We start from the raw sequence: 21,267 nt of genomic DNA, 5'->3' as shown, positions 1-21,267 counted from the left end.
TATGTCCTTATACATGTTATAATACATGTAGTATTTGATATCATTCTTTCCTCAATCCGTACTGATCGTTATTATCTTAAAAAGTATCACAGCATTTGAGAAATTAAGACACTGCATAGCTACAATAATGTGCTAACAGTTGCTGACGTAATTGGCTATTACATATTTCAGTTAAAGATAACTTCACTGGGTATTTCAACAATTGTCAGGATCCTGATAAAAGAGCTGTACTTTTGAGCCTGGGTGTTGTCTCTTCCACGCAATTAGGCTGTGCTATGTTGTGTTCACAACTAAACACGTGTGCAGTGTTTAATTACCATCATCAGGATAAGAGGTAAGATCCCTTTTAAAGGTATAAAGTGCTCAAACGAGGATTGGTTTATGTACAATACCCTGCTAAGTTACTTTTAAAATAATTGTTGAAGGAACTATAGCTCATATAGTTACAATGTGTCATGGACGGATACACCATATCTTTGTTATTTTTTTTATTATAGATGTCGGGTTTAATTGAAAGAAAAACAATTGAGAAGCATTTATCTAAAACAATATGATACAGTATATTGACATTTAAGAAATACAATCATAAGGAGTACTGCTAGGAATTTCACTAATTTTACAAACATGTTATCTGATACGTTGTTTTTATTGATAATAAAAAAACATTCATACTGTCATAATGCCTCAATTATGTTAAAAAGCTAAATATATTTTTTCTAAATATTTTATTTCATAGTTGTGAACCTCTGTCGTTTGGAATGGACCCTATTACAGATTTCCCAACTGTCATTGCACCAGGATGGGAATACTTCACCAAATGTTATGAGGGAACCGAGGAATGTGTTGGGTGTTTCTTCTGACAGTGAACAAGTACATTTTGGTTGTATTTAAAGCAAATACCATACAATGGGTATTTTAGCGAGTGTAAAATTTCGCGATTTTCATGAATATATGAATATATGATAGTATTTATATTTTTTTTGCATTGATTTATGTTACTGTCTTTTTTACGTTGAGCCAAAAAATGACGACAATTAATCACTGAACTAGAGTAAAACAAAAGGGATGAAGATACCAGAGGGAAAGTCAAACTCACAGATCGAAAATAAACTGAAAACACCATGACTAAAAAAAGACAACGACAAACAGACAAATAGTAGTACACAAGACACAACATAGACAACTCAGCAACACGACCCTCAATAGTGGTGATCTCAGATGCTCCGGAAGAGTAAGCAGATCGTTTCGTGTTGATCAAGTTAAAATCGGTTAATCCGACTCAACAGAAATAATACTACCTTGGTCATAATATCTAAAAACTGCAAACATCTTTTAATTTTGAACACATCATAGCACACTGATATTTCTTAGAGAATAACGTACACTAAATTCACAGAATAAACATTTCAACGGGCTCTCGCTCAGTGAAGGTTTCTTAAACATTTCCACAAAAGGCTTTTATTCAAAACAAGTGAATTTACCATGCCTTTATAATTATACCATTTGTAATGATTTGCTGTATTTAAGAGTAAGATGTTCAAATGCAGCCCTTGTTCTATTACGCAAAATTTGTCAGGACTCTACTTTCGACACTATTAGGGTATAATGCTCTTTAAAGAGGGAAACCTTTTATTTTCAAACATCCGAAAACTAAAACTTACAGTGACATTAAAAAAACAGTAGGAAAGGATTTGACTCTTCATATCGATACACAGCGACAAACAAATTTTGAAAGGCAAAACTAAAAAGTAACGATATCAGCGCTCTCACATTAACCTAAACCTCGTTTCAAACCACTTAAAATTAAAAGACAATTCACACTTCTAAGAATGTTATACCAATCAATACACATACAGTGGATTCTATATATAGAAATAATAAACACGGGTTCTGTATGTAGAAGTCAAAACACAAGGATTATATATATCGAAGTCAAAACACAAGGATTATATATATCGAAGTCATAAACAAAATGATAGTTGTGCACATAAATATCGCGTAGATTGAGCTGCTGTTTTGGCGGTAGTGAGTGTAAGAGTCAAATATGTAATGTTGATAAAATCTTAATTTAGAACATACACTTCTTTTGCCTGGTTATTGTAAACTTTGCAGAATTGATTTCAATATAGGATTATGGTTACATGTGTTAAGAAAGCTTTAGAGTATGGAATACAATCTATATGCTTCATAATACTAACAACTCCCATAAGACTGAATCATGCATAACATGTCTATATCATTGAGGCTCTAAAGAGTATGTGTCGCTGACATCGGTCTATGAGCATATCAAACATAAAGCACGCTATCCATCGTTGTAGACGAGAATAGACTTCATGACAAAATTCTCTATTTTTTGTTAAACTTGTAAAACTGATCTTTTAGTCTGTTTAGTTTCTTTGACTTATTAATAGATCTTGCCTTGTTGATCATTTTTGTGATTTTACGTGTTTATTTAAATCATATGAGGCATAACAGAAAAACAAAATGTTTCTCACTTTGTATCATAGTTTTCATGATAATAGGCAAAAATGAAGAAAAAAATGTTTGTCATTTGTGGGCCATAACTTCTATCAAAGTTTGTCTTACAGTTTTTACATACATGTATACATACGGACAATTAGTAGAGCCCATTATTCTGAACATATTTTTTCCTTTCTTTACTTATAATGGTAAAAAAAAAAACAGAAAGTAAAATCACAAAAATACTAAACTCAGAGGAAAATTCAAAACGGAAAGTCCCTAATCATATGGCAAAATCAAAGGATAAAACACACCAAACGAATGGACAACAGCTGTCATATTCCTGACTTGGTACAGGCATTTTCAAAATATAGTAGACAAAACTTGCATTTAACCCCTAAATTTTATGTTGTGCCATGTCAGCCATTTTGGTTAGTAGGCTGGATTATCTGACACTTTTTTTTACTTGATACCTTATTGATGATTGTGGCCAAGTTTGGTTGAATGTGTCTAAGAGGAGAACATTTTTGTAAAAAAATACACAAATTTACAAACCATTTTTAAAAATTTACTATCTGGGCAATAACTTCTAAAAGCCGAATTGACCATTATTTGTACGTTGGACTTATGGTTTTGCATATTGTCATCTTATGTAACTTGTAGAATGATCCTTCTGATGTTTACAGTTCTATTTATTGAAAATAAACTTTTTCAAAACTACAAGGCACTAACTCCCAAAAAAGTTTTCTCAACATTTTACGCACTAACTTGACGTTAATTTCCGTAACGAGAAAAGAAAGAACATTTATTTCTCTCATATTAGAATATCAACTGTGCACTTCCCATAATAATGTTTTTACATAACAAATATAATTGCAGGTTTTTTTAAACCACCTCGAGTTCAAGACATATATATTTGACTAGATACATGTATAAACAATATATCATATACATGATATACATCTCAATCAACACAGTAGTAACTTTAATGTAGTAAAATATTTGCAAAGATAATGATAAAGTCAAGACCAAAGACAGTGATCGTGCGAGTGATTTTGAAAAACATGAATTTGCGCCAGACGCCCGTTACGTCTACAAAAAACTCACCAGTAACACTCGAATTATAAAAAGGTAAAATACCAAATAAAGTATAAATTTAAATACATTTGATGACCAAAAACTCCTGAAAGTTTTGTCGAATACATGTAAGGTAATCTATTCTTTAGGTGTAAAATTTGTTAACAGTTGATTTATAATAATGACTATATCAATGATTATTCGTGTTAAAACAAAAGTGCTGACTACTTGGCTGGTGATATCCGCGAAGAATGAAACCTCAATCAGCAGTGGCATCGACCTAGTGGCTTTAAATAAACTTGTATAAACACTACTGTAAAAGAAAGAGAGAAGAGGCACTAATAAGTGTTAGATTTAAGACTGATCTATACGAACATCGCCATGATCATCAGAATGTCGTGGTGAACTTAAGCGCTCCGGCATGTTAAGTTCATTCTTCACCTATAAGTTTTGAAAGAGTAGGTATGTTATTGTTTTTTTTCGAGTCATAACTAAAAGTATCAATGTTTTGGTTTGAGGTTACACATGTCACATGGTTACTAAAGCTTGTACACAGATAAAAAAAAAAAGTGATGAACATTTGATTGGTAAACTTCCAGTGATTTTTCTTATATTCAATATAATTTACTAATGCAAAGTATTTTTTTATTTAAACAAAGATGAATTCTGCACATTTTTAGTGTGTGTTAATTTAACAAAGACTAAAAGAGGAAAATCAATGCTGGTACTAAGTGTAACACCTATAGGTGCCAGACAACTTATTTAAAATGAATTTATCCAAAGAAGCAGGTTCAGAAAGACCCTTTTTTTGCCCCAAAATATAGTAGTTTTACAAAATTGTTAAATTGTTAACTTTTAATTATTGATTGGAACGAAGTATGCTTCTGCTACATAAATATGGGCTGTTTTTGACAATACAATACATATGTATCGGGTACTAGCATCATTAAGTCATGCTGAATTACCGAAATCTTCACAATATTTACAATTTAGTTAAATTTAAGACGGTTTCTGTCGTTTTTAAGTTTGGGTGGTCTCCTTTATTTTTTTATTTCGTTTATATTTTTTTTTATTTGAACATCGGGGAACTACAATTACCTTTATTCCCTTCCTTTATTCTCACGATTTCAGATAAATTAGGCTTGGCTTGCACTCAACATGTTCAATGTATTTTTTACATTTTGGATACAAATGGTACCAAGAGGAAGTTTATCGCATTTCATTTTGTGGTTATAATTTTTCTTTTTTTTTACGCATGCATGGATTTTGGAAATCTAATCTGGTAGTGTCCTTGTACATTTTCACTTTATTCTTTTATTGTTTTTGATTTTTGTCGTGTCTTCCCCCGACGACATTTGTTGTGTTTTATTTGCCTTATCATAACTCCTGTGTACACTTGCTAACAATAACGTTTTATAATTGAAACAAAAAGTGTAATACATTCATATTTCGAATGGATTGAGATATATTGGGAACTTGACCTTCACCCTTTAATTCCACTGTCTTCTATATTTTTATTCATTGGTGTATCATATCAAGAAAAAAAGTTGTGTAGCACTAAACAATATTATATGACATTGAGACTATTTTCATTTTTATGAAAATATAATGAACTTTAATGGCTATCGCGTGCTTATTTTTTAGGGTTGGTTTGTATGTGACGTACGCACATAATCGTTCGTTATTTAAATTATTCAATACTAAAATATTAAGAATATTCATTGTAATTTCTTTTACATCTGTCTCTTTGATAGCTATTAACACAATTAGACGTCTTTGTTGACCCGAATACAACGTTCGGATACAAATTCAAGACCACTTGAAAGATTTAAGTCCCAAAATGAAAATATAACATTGAAAAATTATTTTCAGTTTGAAAAGAATGTGAAATTTAAACGTCGACAAAGTTAGTATTATTTAATGAATTAAACATGTGTTTAACGATATATCTAGAGAGTTAAATGCAATTACCTCAAATAAAATATTCAATGTGATTTCCTTGTCTTCAATTTCAAATCAAGGAAATCACCAGTTTTCTTAAACAATAAATTGACTTACATTTAAGCTACAAAAAATAATCTGAACTATTTTGTCAAAAAACTACCATTCTGATTGTAGTTACGGCTCTGAAGTGTTGAGACTAGACCTTTTTTTTAATAAAACGTCTATGGATAGTTTCTTGTTAAAAAAAGGATACGACGCTGCAAAAACATCAATTACTAATTTATTGGTCTATATCAACTGTATTTCTTACATGTCTTATATAAAATCTATCAAAGTTAAAATTGAGAAAGGAAATGGGGAATGTGCCAAAGCTACAACAACCCGACCATAGCTTCTAGCCAATGTAGAAAAGTAAACGCATAACAATACGCACATTACAATTCAGTCTAAGAGAAGTCCGAGTCCGATGTCGGAAGATATATTAAAAGAGAATAAACAAAATGACAATAATACATAACAACAGACTACTAGCAGTTAACTGACATGCCAGCTCCAGAACTCAATTAAACTGATTGAAAGATTATGTCTTCATCATATGAATATCAGACACAATCCCTCCCGTTAGGGGTTTAGTATCATACTATCATAAAATATATGAGAAGAACATAACCCGTGTCATGCCAACAACTGTTTTGTTTTAAATAAATGTGTTTAGTTCCGGTGGAAAGACTCTATAAGTGAATCAATATTAATACCAAAATATGCAATCTTTAACAATGTTTAATGACCTGACAACAGTACCGTAACTATATCCCTTCTTAATAAGTTTGTTTGAAGGTTTTGTAAGCTTTTGAGGTGAATACTGACATTTTTGTGCTTTGTAAAGAATATTACAATAAAGGATTGGATGTGAAATACCTGAACGTATAAGATGTCTGCATGTTGAGTTATACTTACGAATTATTTCCTTATACCGATGATACAATTAAGTAAATGTTTTGACTAGTTTGTGATATCGAAAACCCTGGTGTAATAATTTTTTCATTAATACATAAATTTCTCTCGCTTAAATCTAATACGTTGTTACATACACGAGCGAATCGTACATTTGTACACGTTGGGATCTATAAACACCATCAGATGGTGACAAGGGAACGTCACCATAAAAAAATGGATAATTTTTGTATTAAGCTTCACGTTAATGATATAGATATCAAGATCGAGGAAAGGGCAGTGGTCATTATTAGTATTAGCTTTAATTAAAGTAAGTTCAGCAGGATAAATTTCTTTAGTATACATACTGAAGTCGTCATTATTGAAAGCTAATATATCATCCAACATGTCCAAATATCTAAAAGTATTCATTTTGTTAAATTTTTGTATCAAATGTTGTTTCGATGGGTCTTTACTAATTTTAGTCATACATTGTAACTCATAACAATACAAAAACAGGTCCACAATAAGTGGTGCACATTTATTTCCCATTGAAATTCCAATAACTATATACGATATACGGAATCTACAAAGCGAACACAAATGTTATCAAGTAAAAATGCAAGCGCAAATATAGTATCAAAGCATGTCCAATTAACATAGTTCTTTTGTTTATTGCTACTAAAATATGACCTAAAAGAGTTTGCTTGTTAAAACATTATATTAGTTCAAACAAAAACATAAAAGAATTGTTTCAAACAATCTAAGCACACATTTACTAAGAGCTGATAATATATTTACAGAGTTTGCTGATCAAACACTATAAATACTTCAAATTGATATACTATGTCTTCGAATATGTTGGTAATATAAATCTGAGCGTTCTCATGTATAGAACGATATGTTATTATGGGTATATCTATTTGTAATATCGAACAAATAAAGAACTGCAAGTTAAAGTGTTTTTAAATGTTGATTACTTATTTAATTTATGAGCAAATGTATCAAATAAATTAATAATAAGGTGTTAAAACAATTTTCACGACGCTCAGGAAGGTTTAATACTATATGCTGATATGTACATACTTTTCATTGTTTAAACTATAACATACAATAACTTGATCAATGTCTTCGGATATATTGATATATTTATTCTTGGTGAAAAGGTGTAGATATTGTAATGCAAATATGGGTACTCATTGATCTTTTTTCTAAATTTCGGATAATTATAATATTTTGAAAATGTCATTAAATAGTCAAATGTTTGAAATGAAGGAAATGATCGTTTTTCTTCATGAATTCAAATGCACACAGCTTTTATCAATTTTGATTTTAAGATGGTTCTTCATATAGAAATATTAATTATCTTATTTTTGAGAAATTGAGATAAGACGTGGCACGGTACTTGTCTATCCCAAAGTCATGTATTTGGTTTTCATGTTATATTTGTTATTCTCGTGGTGTTTTGTCTGATGCTTGGTCCGTTTCTGTGTGTGTTACGTTTCGGTGTTATGTCGTTGTTCTCCTCTTATATTTAATGCGTTTCCCTCGGTTTTAGTTTGTTACCCCGATTTTGTTTTTTGTCCATGGATTTATGAGTTTTAAACAGCGGTATACTACTGTTGCCTTTATTAATGTTATGCCTACATATTTTGACCACTACATGTAAGAACATGGTTTCATTAATTTTTGTGGCTATTCAATTATGTATTGCGGACGATTGATGTGCTTTTTTGTGGACATGTTATCTTCATTTGCAGGCTTTATCAAAGTTGGCACACTGCCAGGTTGTACTTGGTTGAATATTTCAATTTGTGCTTTACATATACATCTTTTGCAATCGTTTGTCCTCCTTACTCTTCAACTTCGTATTTGGTTTTACCTTTAATTTGTAGCAATTTTTTTAAAGGAATGTGTGTCTTGCAAAAAAAAGTTTTAAGACTCTTCCACGAGTTGTTTTATATAAAAATTCCGCTTTGAGCTTACTTGTCGGTATGGATTTGCCTTATGTTATACTAAACTTTCATATGAAGTTAAAGTTCTACTTATCAAATATTAATTTGGCACATTAAATATAGTATCAGCAAGCATTTATTAAGATTTCTACTTTTAACCATTCAAATGTTGGTATTTAGAAAACCATTCGGCGTGAAAGGGTTTTATTGGGTAGATAAGTTAACGCAGATCAAATTTATTCCTTCATTGTTTGATAATTTGCGTATTTTGATTGAGTTAAGCCTTCCAATTGATATTTTATAGTGTGTATACTATTGTTTAAGAAAAGGGAGAAGGTTTAGTACCATTAAACATTTAATCTTGCTGCAAATGTTTGCACCTGTCCTAAGTCAGGAATCTGATGAACAGTAGTTGTCGTCTGTTTATGTAGTTCATATGAAGTTTTCGTTTCTCGTTTTTATATAGATTAGACCGTTGGTTTTCCCGTTTGTATGGTTCTACACTAGTAATATTCAAGGCCCTTTGTAGCTTGCTGTTCGGTGTGAGCAAATGCTCCGTGTTGCAGGCTGTACCTTGACCTATAATGGTTTACTTTAACAAACTGTTACTTGAATGGAGAGTTGTCTCATTGGCACTCATACCACATCTTCCTTTATATATTGACGGTAAAATTAGGGAATCGCACACAAGAAAGAATTGAAAGTTCTCATATATGTATATTTGTTCAGAATAGACTATATCCTATCTACGAAGTCTTGTCATATTCTAAATGGTATTGTATCATTTTCTCATTATATCTTATCTTAAAGAAATACTTTAAATTATTTTTGCGAATACTTTATTTTGGTTATAGCCATTTTTGAACAATGTCGCGGCGATTTTTTTTCGCGATTCCCAGTTTTACTTGTTAAGACAAGTACGGAAAATCCAAGTTTTTCATATTCGCGACGATTTATATTTGCAATTTTTTCTAATTTGACTAACTACGAAATTCAATATCGACTTGAACATAATATTTTTGTCCTGAATTCATGAAATGTGAAACAACGAAACTAAAATAATTGTTATAAAATTGAATAGATGGTATCCTTTATTTCAAGTTCGATGTGATAAATTTTACATGTTGGAGGGCTCCACTCTATGGTAGAATCATCTATACTATTCATTTTGTGTGTCGCTTCTCTTCCTTCCACGATAAATTAATCAGCACGCCTCTGTGTTCTATAGGTAACATGCATACTCGCATTTGTCATCCATTTTTATGATTATTCAGATTGAGTTATTTTTGGAGAGTGATTCCGTCATCAGACTGACTGTTAGTCATAGATAAGACTTCCGGTTTGAAACCTGCACAAGTACAACCAATCGTACGATAGATAACAAAAATGAAAAATAATTAAGCCAATCAGAGCGTTCTCAATATCAAGGTGTTTAGAACCACAACTATTATACCTCCTTAGAGAGGACAATTATTTTTCGCGTTTATCTACATATAAACTACAATTATACTACTCGAATATATAGAGACTCTTTGTATTCTGTCTACTGTTTTCTTTGAAATGTTTAGTATTCAAGGGTTCATACCAGTTGCATATATATTAAAATAAGTAAAACATGTAGTACACAGATGCCACATCGGCACCATATTTACTAAGTTTTGAGTTGATTGGACTTAAACTTCATAAAAACTACCTCGACCAAAAACTTTAACCTGAAGCGGGACGGACGTACAAACGCACAGACTAGAAAACATAATGCCCATTAATGGGGCATAAAAATTTATTTTTGAAAGTGAAAGTAGTGATTTGGCAAAAATGAAAGTTGGGCGGTAGAGATTAGAGGGAGACAGGACCTTTTTCTGCATCTCGGGATTTCATGTTTTTTAGCCCGGGACTTCAGGATCAGGGCTCCTCCGACCACCCCTCAAATTAGCCTTAGTCGGTCTTTTGTCATTTATACCTGATTCATATCTTACCATTGGCATGTTAAGAAGGCTCTCAAAAGAAAAAAAACACTGATGGATTGTCCTAGAAGCATATTTTATTTGACTAATAATGGTCTATCTATAAGCAGTTACATAAATTAGTTTCATGTTTGAAGCGGTGCAAATTTTTTATTTAATTTGACTTTTACCAAAGATGCATTGTAGCAAAGGAGAAGAATAATTGTGGTCTGAGGCCAGAAACACGAAAATAATTGAATTTAACAGAAAGGAAACAAATATCGGACTTTGGAAAAAGGGAGAGGGCTTTTGATACCTTTTATGAAATTCCCCGTACATAATATCTTTTACAAAAAATCTTCCTACAACGTTTCACAAACTGTATATTCCCGCGAATTTGCGGGTGTGTTCAAGTTTTATTTAAAGACGGACAAGGTCTATGATCTTCTAATTTCAGTACTTGGATATAGTGTAGGTGTATATATCATGAATACTGTATCGACCCCAAATAGTGGCCAAGGAATATCTTCAAAAAGAACACACGATATTATGAAGCATAGCACAGACATCGATAAGTATAACCTTGACCTAAGTGGAATAACGTCAATTATGTATGACGTAAAGGCATGTAAAGACTCATTTGTTCTTCTGTCGAATTCCGATGACAAAAATTCATCGAATCCATTGTATGAGATTCAGCTTGGCAATTTCTGGAACACCAAGTTGCGTATTTTATATCGAGAAAAACGATTCGTTAGACGCTGGAAGTCGATATATGCAATATAAAAATACTCCGAATATTCTTAACTGCAATATGTATCTTCCATTTCGGATAAGTTGGGCAGGTGGAAAAATAACATATGGAACTGGCCTTGTCGTTGCCGAAAATACGTTGGATAGTTGGATCAGTACGAATCAGTTTGCAGTGAGAGGGATTGAAGTATATGCAAGTTTTTCAGGAGATTGGAACATTCATTTAGAAGGTAATGTAAATATATATGTTTTTCTCATTCATTCAACATTTAACTCCCTCGTGCTAAATTGAACTTAGACCATATTGACTATGTTTGGTCTCTTTTTGACATACATGTATAACTCTAAACGCTAAAGGGTCTTATATATCATGGGCTTTAATTGTTTTAAGTTCGAACATTTCTGATGAAAATAAATTCCGATAACTACTTCAGACACACGAAATTTATAAAGTGTGATATAATGTAGGGTTCATGGTTGCTTTTTTAATGACAGTAACATAAAACTTTTACAATTTAAGAGATTGCCTACAATTATATACGTTATGCATGTTAATTATCGTGCTTCAGACACACGAAACTAATAAACTAATAAACGATGATATAATTTAGCATTGTGTAAGGTTCATCGTCGCTTTCTGAATGAGAAAAGAGTGTCATTATCAAATTATTTACGTTATGACTGTTATTTATCATCACGTGATGTATGTTTATCGCCAAACTTAATGACAAGTTGTCAATTTCATTGTTTTTAGAGAAAAAACATTATGATTATTAAAACATTTTGTAAAATTCAGTTTCAGATAAATTTGCTGGGCGTTTTGATGACTGTAGTAATACCAAGGGTGATATGGTTGTAGTCGATGACATTCAATTCCTATCACACATAGAGTGTGCAACACGATGTGGACTGTTCCAGATTTGTATGGGTTATAATTTCAACAGTGCTGTGAACAGGTAATTGTTAGAAAATCTTTATTCAGACGACGTTATTTTATATAAACGGAAGATGCCCTTGAACTCATTGAAAATACTATTTTAATGCTGAAAAAATGTGTATTCTTGTATTTCATTTGTGCTTTTGTGCTTAATTGTATGCCATTTGTTTCCTTTTTGTTGAAATAATTGTTTGATTTATAGTGATCAATATTATAATACAAAATTGACTGTTGTACCCTTATTTTTTACTTTTTTAAATAATATGTATGTTTGTTATGTCCACACGTTGTTGTCAATACAAAGGAATGTTAATGCGACTGTCCCATAAGTCAGAGTTTTAACGAGCTATATAACAAGGTATAGTTCACTATTTTATACATAAGGAAATGTCTGTATAAAGTTAGGAATATGATGTAGTTGCTTTCACATTATTTCAATTCGTTTGATTTGTTAAAACTTTTTATTTTACTATTTGGTTTGGTTATGTTTTTATACCTGAACACACAAATTGTACAAACAACTTAAACAGCAGTATGGAAAAACATTTAACTTAACAATTAGTGAACTAAACTTATAAGTATACGGAAGTTAGTGATTAATTTTGTGGATTGTCAAGCATTTAAAACCTCATAGCTCATACCAATAGTTGTATACACCCCTACAAATTCCGAGTATTATTCAGCAAAACAGTCTATTTGTCCATTTCAGATGTGAGATACTATCATTTGGGTCAGAGGTTGTGACTGACATACCACATCACACCGGGGCTGGATGGATATTTTACAGTAAATGCTACAACAGCGACACTGTATGTCTTGGTTTTTACTTTTAGACGGAAAGCAAACGGAAAAAAGTATTATTTACGTCTTCTAGTTGTAATGCAATAGTTTGAAGAAAAATGTCAATAAAACATGTTATTAAAAAGAATTATGTTACATATTTAATTGTTCGTTTAGACTAATTTCACAAGTAACATATGCTTAGGTTTACGAACTTAAAAGTTAACCATATATTTCTATAAAATCAGTACCAAACGTTAGGAAAAAACGTTATATTTAACATCTCAAGTAACCATTAATATAATAGTTCAATCAAAGACGTTTCATATGTCTGAATTAAATGTTGCATTAAATGTAGCACAGCTACATAGTAATATTAAATAGAGTCTCAATGTTTAATGTTTGTCACTTCTATAAAATAAATGCAATTAATTAGTGGAAAGTAAATCATGGTATCTTAGGTGAATGATAGTTACAAAAAATTGGTAGCTAAAAATAATGGAAACAGAACGTGTATACAAAATATTCTTCATTGGATATGCTCGAAGCCATAACAAATAATGTCACCTTAAGTGTTCTGTTTTGTCGTCAATATAAACAATACATATACATATAACATTATTCAACAGGGCGACTAAAGTTATTCTATGTTTAACTTCCTCTATAATATCAAACCCTTTCCGCCAGCCGGTTAACAAAACAGTTCTAGTGGCAAATGCGTATATCTGGAATTGATTGTCTTCTTGTGGGTGTGTTGCACATGGATGTCATATGAATTGTTAAGGCCAAAATAAGTTTGGAAACCAGCTGGTTTATTATACGACGATGACTGATGTACCCATATGTTGACTGTTTTATTTATTATGTCTGTTTATTTAACGCATCAATGTAAATATATCGGAAATTGATGAGACTGTTATTAAAGTGAGAGGGTTAGCGCTATAGAACCAGGTTTAATCCACCATTTTCTACATTTGAAAATGCCTGTACCAAGTCAGGAATATGACAGTTCTTGTCCATTCGTTTTTGATGCGTTTTGTTATTTGATTTTGCCATGTGATTATGGACTTCCCGAATTGATTTTCCTCTAAGTTCAGTATTTTTGTGATTTTACTTTTTATTAAAATAATTAACTGAAAGATGCAGAAAAATCTTGCGGAAAATCTGAGGGCTAAGCGGGTTTTGTTTTATTCGGAGGATTTCCACAAAATCCTTACGTATAAATAAGACTGTAATGCAAACTTTTACTAAAAAACAGACGTTCATCGCCGGCAAATTTGCTAGCGATCAAACATCATACTGCAGTCTCAACAGGGATGAAAGATTGGAAATCTTTTCCGCCACAAACGGTATGATTTGTGTGGAAAGGAATAATTGTGTGTCCAATTACATAAATGTACACACACTTCAAGGAGTTGTGGGAAATTGTTTTAATGTGACGAGTTTGACACGGGGCATTCAATTTATCCTTCTTATTCTTGTTGCCAATTTATACAACACACGCTACTTTACAGACGTCCTTCTATATGTCATCTTGGAAGAACAAAACGAGATTAGTGTATACGATGCTAAGCATTAAACTGTAGGAAAAAGGAAAGTAAAGATGAGATTTCGTGGGATTTTATGAAATTTTGCATCAATTTTAATCTTGCGGAACTGCATATGGACACTTCAAGAAGTTTTACATAGTTTGCGTTTACTATCATGACTGTCTGAGATACAGGCCTATGTTATGAAATATCCGAAACATACTAGTGCAAGTAAGTAGAGATAAGTTAAAAGGGTTAATCAATGCTATTGAACGATATTCTTTTAACGTATTTACTGTTTCTGAAATTTTAGTTTTATCAATGTGTCATTGAATTCATTACGCGGACGTGGAAAGGGTGCTAAAAGAAAAACTACTCGTGAAGTCAATACTTTTTGACCAATTGATAAATCATCTGAGTTTTTTTCGATATTCATATGCAGTGTCACATGTTCTAGTTTGATATCGAAATTTAACTTATATCCGTGATATACGTACCTGTAAAAGTAAATAAAACTTTATTTTGATTCGGCAATTGACAAACATACTACAGCATAAGGTCTATGAGCTTTTGAGCCAATATAACATAAAAACATATGTGACCTAACAAATATCTCTCAATTCTTTTCTATTACAACATAACAGTGCAAACAAAACGCCTTTTTGAAAATGAAAACTACAAGTAAACTTATGTAGAAACTAAGCATGCTAAGGTTGCAACTTCCTCAGCAACGTTGACCTCAGATAGAGTTGGATAGTATTGTTGGTCCTTTTGTTTTTCTTTTGCTCTTCAACTGTTTCGGTTCTGATACATCTTTAGCTTTCAAATGTTCGTTTTTTTAGCGTTCCTAATAAAGTAAAATCTAGTATAGCGCTTCAGATGCTTACAATTTTTGTAAGTGTTGTTTTCATTATCAGAACCATGTAAAGTGTCTGACTAACTTAGGACTTCAGTTTATCTATTTCTAAATAAATCAAATATTATAAAAGAAATTAATATTTTGAAATAAGTCAGTACCGATGCATTGACTGTAAAGCTGATTATACCGTTTTTGATTTGAATTCCAACAGCAGTGTAATAAAATGAAAATACATTCTAATAAATGTGGTTTGTTAACAGTTCTTTTCTTGATATAAATTCACCAAAACCCATCATAACCATAACAAAAAGAAAAACATAAAACATGTCTAAAAGCATGATCACTTGATTACGATACAAGCTGTATAAACATAAAGGGACACCGAGATTGTTCAAAACTTGATAATTACAAAAATTATGTTGGTACTAGTGAACTAACTCAATACCATGGCGATACTCTCGTTGACTAGTAAAATGCAAAATCACAAAAATACTGAACTCCGTTTTCAGTCATGATGTTGTCAGTTTGTTTTCTACTAATGAGTTTAAAAGTCCCTTTAGTACATGTATCTTTCAACTCTCTATTGCAATAAATAATGTCAGTATCAAAGTACTGTTTAAAAGATTTGATGATGCCTCATGACACCGACCAAGTGGTAGAATTATTGCAATATCACTTCACTTAACATGGATCAACGCGAATACATCTAGTACTAATGGATAATCTTACCACATATCTCAGTTATAGATTTTCTTTGGTATAAGTTATATAAAAGATTGACGAAAGACACCAGATGGACAGTCAAACTCATTAATTGAAAATAAACTGACAACGCCATTGTTAAGAATGAAGTTATGCTACCGTACACAAAATTTGACATTTACTTGATGACATCAACATATCAGTGAACCAATGAAATTAATCTTGGTCAGGGAAGCATACTACTTGAAAATGTTTTGTTAGTGTCAAACCAAGATAATCTATTGTATTCTTTACTTACATTCCAACTTCTTTGCTCTAACAGGGGTGATCTGAGCCGGATTACCCCTACTAGATCACCCCAGTTTGAGTTTTTTTGTTATGCACGCTTTTCTTTGTTCTGTCACATTTTGGCGGGAATGTCAAATCCACTATAAAACTTATAATTAAATATAAACAATTATACTATCTATCAAAATTCACGTAGAAAAAATCCAGTGTATATGCTGGGATTCGAACTCAAGACCTTTAGCATATCAAACCATGAAACATACCACTACACCAGGCCGACTGGATACGAACTATCATTAATTTAGCACACTTAAAGGAAGCAAGATATTTTTATAAGTGGAGCGAGTTGGCAAACCTTTATTCAGTGGGGTTTGAACCCTTTTCGTTAATGAGTGAGTTGTCAGACTGATTGTTCAATTTGATTTTACACTATTTCAAAAGTGGGGCGAGTCGGTTAACAAGGGTGAAGCGATTTTTTTATATAGTGGCGATATAGTGTGGGTCGATTGGCCAGTGGTGCGAGTTGACATTGTTTGATATCTACTCATCGTGTTCGGGGGTCATTAAGGGTATAAATCATATAGTAATATATAAGGTGTATTATAATTGTTGTGTGGCGTTCTAAACGAGATTTTATGAATTGTAAATTTGGTTCTTCGTCTAATCTAAAACATCTGGGATGTAAAATAGTAATCCCACTCGGACTTGGTGTGTCAGTGTTAGATAACCTTCTGGCATCCGGCCATCAGGGTGATCTTACACTGACACACCGCGGCCTCGTGGGATAACTATTAATTTCAAAGTATTTTGTTCACTGATGACATGCTTTCACTATGGTTCATTTAACATTTTAGACTAGACGACACTTGTAATTAGATACTTTAAAATTAAATTGAGATTGGTATATATTATATATAAAGTATGCCTATCAATGTTGACGCGTCACGTCTTACTACGTTGCAATTCAAGGAATGTTTTCAGACTTGTGTTGATGTACGGAATAGTAATATTATGACAGACCACTAGACTTTAAAATTAAATGAAGATTGGTATTTGTATAGATTATGTCTATTAAGGTTATTAGTGCGGTCTTAAATAAAGTCAACAGTAGTGTATCGGTGTTCAAAAGTCATAAATCGATTGAGAAAAAAACAATTTGGGTCAAAATGATGGGAAACGCATCAACTATAAGAGGAAAACGGTGGAACAACAAGAACGACGAAGTGCAACAAAAACAAACGCCAAAACACATATAAACAAACTATTTGATAACAACTTTTATATATTCCTGATTGGTAGAGGATATTTTGATCATACTAATACTGAGTCTTTTGCGGTTGTTTGAATGGTGCCCATTGATTAGCTTACAGACCAAACAGCCTTTTGTTTATGCGCATCAGTTAACGCAACTTGGTAGTGACATAAAAGCTCTATGACGTTGTTTCTAGCAATGAAAAAACGTCAAATTATAACGTCCAATTTCGCGTTTTTCACGGATTCTAACATGGTGTACTATGACGTCAGATGCAATGTTCTGAAGAAAGACAACTTTTTTCTTCAAAATGAACGAGAAAAAAACATGAAAATTACTTATAACTTTTTTGAAAGGTCGGTGACATACGTTTTTTATTGCTTTATTTTGAAGAGTACACATGGCACTTTCCTTCTTGAAATTATTATGAAGAAATCACTGGTAGATATTTTTTAATACTGGAAAACGTTTTTCATTTTTACGTTGTATTTCTTGCGCGAATGAAATAAATCATATTTTTAAAGATCAAAACAATACGAGTCTAAAACTCTTGAACCTGTATTTGATAGATACAAATCTACTGTTTAACGTAAAACAAGAATTATGTAGGTTTGATACAAAGTATTTTTTGGAGAGTTTATATAACAAGCACATATTATGTTAATATTCGGGAAAACACGAAACTGAGGTTGCTATAGCGACAAAACTAAGTCGGTGACCCACGATTTTTTTCATCATATTTTGTTCCTCAAATCATGAAATACCTTCACACAAAATTTTAAGGAAACATCACTGGTAGAAATGAATAGGCTGTTTGGTCTTTAACAGGAAAATATTGTGTATTTCTTTAATTCTTCGTTAATTTAGCCCTTTCTGCACCCATTGTGTTAAAAAAAATTAATCAACGTGTGACTCGTTTGATCTCAGTTCTTCATTGGTTAAAATCCTATTGTGACGTCGAATTGTCTTGCTTTCTTCTGAATTTCCTGTTGTGACGGCTTAAAAAAGGTGACCATGCCCGATGACGTCACATAGAAAGAACGCATCTTTTTGCAGATCATTCATTTAAGTTTAGGGGTTTAGGATCCCTAACTATAACGTCAATCAAGTCATATACTTTGTCATTTGTTGTTGGGGTTTAATTTAGAAATAATCTTTTTTTCTTCTTTTTGCTCACTGCATTACTATCATGTGCTTTAACTAATATATATGCTATGATTGATATTTTGAGTCCAGTTAAGGAAAGTATGGCTAATTGAAATAATTGTTTTTCTTTGTCATATTGTAAAAACCATGCTTTTCAAATTAAGTTCCATTAATCCTTTGGGATATGTATTTGTCAGATCAAAACGACAAGCATAAGTATGTCAACCTAGTTTAAAGTAAATTATTGATATGATATGATATGATACGATCCAGCGTTAGTGATTATATCATTCGTACTGTCGTATGGTATCAAGGATTTTAGGATGCATTGTTCTTCCAAAGGTTCAATTAAGATGTAACATTTTATTTGTGAGCTTTCCGATTATTGTGAATTCACAAAATTGAATCATTCTTGTAAAAGGTAAGACATTAACGTTTTATAATGATTGTTTTTAAGTTTATAAGTTTTGGTTTGGTTTTTTTGCGTCAGGAGAGGCTTTCCTATGTTTTACCCTAATTGGAAACTATTACCACCCCCTTGCCAAAAAAGGGATAGGTATTAAAAAAGGAATAGACTTTAGAGAGATAAAAAATAACCTAATTCAACCGTTTTCTAAATCAACTAATTTTTCCTGAAGGGGCTGGAACGTATGTTGTTTTTATAGGTAGTGTATGTTTTATATCATGTCAGTACAGAAGCATTGACTACTATGACCCAAAATTCTTTTTAACAGAACATGGCATGGTAGAATATTTTCTTCACAAAGACTTCTTTTACCGTATCTAACTTTCGCGGTCATCAAGGGACTTTTTAGATTCAATTATATATCATTAATGGCCGATTGCTTACTAATGAAAATTCAAGCGCTATGTAGATTAAACGATCAAAACGTTTTTGTTACATGAATTGTACATAAAATTTATGAAGGTTAATATATTTTATTTTTACAATTAAAATATGTTTAGTTTCAGTTCAGAAATATGATTACTTGCTTTAATTTAAGTTTGAATATTGAGGTGATATATTTACACAGCCTATGTTAAAACTCGATTAATTGCAATCGGACCTTCTTTTAGAGTTAATTTTCACATCTTATTTATTGTTAATAAAATCCTTCTAACATGTCTAGCCCATAATAAGATTGACAACACATTCTTCTTAATTAAATTGAAAACCAAATAAGTTAATTAACAATCTTTTTGAAACAGATGGCCGCCTTCACACGAAAATCTATGTCAAACAGGACGGTTTCAACTTCCAAATTATCAATTTCCTATTTCTCAGCAGCCCCTTCGTATTGAGTTTACATATCTCAGTTGATACCTATATTCGTGTCAGTTCACACTATACGACTTCGTATACATGAGTGTGATCCTTACGCAGAAACAGTTCCGACAAAATTATGAGGAGGACTGATTAAAAATAACATTCCTCCTTAAATTGTAAGGACACCATCATGAATTGGTTGATCCATACGATGTGCTTTGTACAAACAAACTAAGACATTTTTATCATGTCTTATATTGTGGTTTCCCATTACGTCGTTTGAACTTTTTTATACCGAACGTGACTTATTCATTATTTTATTTTAAAAATTATTGTAAATTTCATTGTTATTAATACATATAATATCAGTATTACAAACCTTATCTTGATCTCTATTATTTATTTTTTGGAAAATTTGTAAAAATATAAATGTTTCGTCACTTTTGTGCGTCGATCTATTCGGTTAACATGTAATACGTTGTTCGGCTGTGTTGTTTTTACCTGCTGATTTGGGTTGTTTTTACTTATTCGTTTTTATTCTGTAGTTAGTCACCACTTCGGTGTTAACATGTATATATGAACTGGATTGTCATTTCTTTTTAAATTTACTGTTAACAAAAGCATGAATTATTCTAAATACTAAGGGCTTTCAGATTCAAGGCAGATAACCTCACCCGTATTTGGCACAATTATTTGGAATTCTTGGTCATTAATCAATGCTTTCATCTTTGTTTGGCTTTTTTTGCTATTTTGACCTGAGCGTCACTGATGAGTGATGAGTCTAGTGTAGACAAACAACGCGTCTGGTATATTACATTATAAGTTTGGTATCTTTAACTATTAGCTTGTTGTAATATATTATTGTATTGTTTATTTGTGTGTTTCTCTGTCCTGTATGTTTTACCATTTATTTGTATTGCATTCCTGTCATGTAATGTTGTCATATAAATTTTATATTTAACATTGCCATAAAAGCGGGAGGTTTGGCTAGCCACAAAACCAGGTTCAACCCACCATTTTATCTTAAAATATTCTTTACCAAGTAAGGAAAATGGCCATTGTTTTATAAAAGTTTGTTTCTATGCGTGTTGCATTTAAGTGTTTCGGTTGTGTCATTGTTCTCCTCTTATATTTGATGTGTTTGTAAACCGGATTTGTTTTTTCTCAATTGATTTATGAATTTTGAACAGCTGTAAACCACTGCTGCCTTTATTTATTTCAAAATTTGACGGGAAAGTCACATTTGTGCCATCGTCAGCAATAGTTTGACTGTCTTTCTGGTATTTTTCGCCTCTGATTTTAGTAGTTCTTCCCTAATCGAAGTTTCTGCGAAATTTGTGTGTAGACAAAAATAAATTAAAAACATAGAATTGATTTTTGAGTATTTTCAACAGAGGTTATGTCAAGTGTTTGTTATATAATAACTATTTCAGATGGAGTTG

Source organism: Mytilus galloprovincialis, chromosome 7, assembly GCF_965363235.1.
Source record: "Mytilus galloprovincialis chromosome 7, xbMytGall1.hap1.1, whole genome shotgun sequence".
Lineage (NCBI taxonomy): Eukaryota > Metazoa > Mollusca > Bivalvia > Mytilida > Mytilidae > Mytilus > Mytilus galloprovincialis.
Note: the sequence above shows the minus strand (reverse complement) of the source record.